A 1,658-nucleotide genomic window follows, 5' to 3' on the forward strand; every position below is an offset into this window, starting at 1 on the left:
GACCCCACTCTGTCATTGTAACACACCCAGGGAAGAGCAGACTGACCCCACAATGTCAATGTAACACACAATGGGAGAACAGACTGAAACCACTCTGTCAATGTAACACACCCAGGGAAGAGCAGACAGATACCACTCTGTCAATGTAACACACCAAGGGAAGAACAGACTGACCCCACTCTGTCAATTTAACACACCCAGGGAAGAGCAGACTGACCCAACACTGTCAATTTAACACACCCAAGGAAGAACAGACTGACCCCACTCTGTCAATGTAACACACTCAGGGAAGGGCAGACTGACCCCAATCTGTCAATGTAACACACCCAGGGAAGAGAAGACTGACCCCACTCTGTCAATGTAACAAACCCAGGGAAGAGCTGACTGACCTCACCCTGTCAATGTAACACACCCAGGGAAGAGCAGACTGACCCCACTCTGTCAATGTAACACACGCAGGGAAGAGCAGACTGAATTCATTCTGTCAATGTAACCCACCCATAAAAGAGCAGACTGACCCCACTCTGTCAATGTGACACGCCCTGGGAAGAGCAGACTGACCACACTCTGTCAATGTAACACACCCTGGGAAGAGCAGACTGACCCCCACTCTGTCAATGTAACACACACAGGGAAGTGCACACTGACCCCACTCTGTCATTGTAACACAGCAAGGGAAGAGCAGACTGACCCCACTCTGTCAATGTAACAAACCCTGGGAGAACAGACTGACCCCATTCAGTCAATGTAACACACGCAGGGAAGAGCAGACTGACCCCACTCTGTCAATGTAGCACACCCAGGGAATAGCAGACTTACCCCACTCTGTCAATGTAACCCACCCATAAAACAGCAGACTGGCCCCACTCTGTCAATGTGACACGCCCTGGGAAGAGCAGACTGACCTCACTCTGTCAATGTAACAAACCCTGGAAGAACAGACTGACTCCATTCTGTCAATGTAACACACCTAGGGAAGGGCAGACTGACCCCACTCTGTCAATGTAACACACCCAGGGAAGAGCAGACTGACACCACTCTGTCAATGTAACACACCCAGGGAAGAGCAAACTGACCCCACTCTGTCAATGAAACACAACCAGGGAAGAGCAGACTGACCCCACTCTGTCAATGTTACCCACCCAGGGAAGAGCAGACTGACCCCACTCTGTCAATGTAACACACCCAGGGAAGAGCAGACTGACCCCACTCTGTCAATGTAACACACCCAGGGAAGAGCAGACTGACCCCACTCTGTCAATGTAACACACCCAGGGAAGAGCAGACTGACCCCACTCTGTCAATGTAACACACCCAGGGAACAACAGACTGACCCCACTGTGTCAATGTAACAAACTTGGGGAAGAGCAGACTGACCCCACTCTGTCAATGTAACACACCCAGGTGAGAGCAGACTGACACCACCCTGTCAATTTAACACACCCAAGGAAGAACAGACTGACCCCACTCTGTCAATGTAACACACTCAGGGAAGAGCAGACTGACCCCAATCTGTCAATGTAACACACCCAGGGAAGTGAAGACTGACCCCAATCTGTCAATGTAACAAACCCAGGGAAGAGCAGACTGACCCCACTCTGTCAATGTAACACACCCAGGGAAGAGCAGACTGAACTCACTCTGTCAATGTAACACAA

Source organism: Chiloscyllium punctatum, unplaced genomic scaffold (genome assembly GCF_047496795.1).
Source record: "Chiloscyllium punctatum isolate Juve2018m unplaced genomic scaffold, sChiPun1.3 scaffold_124, whole genome shotgun sequence".
Taxonomy (NCBI): Eukaryota; Metazoa; Chordata; class Chondrichthyes; order Orectolobiformes; family Hemiscylliidae; genus Chiloscyllium; species Chiloscyllium punctatum.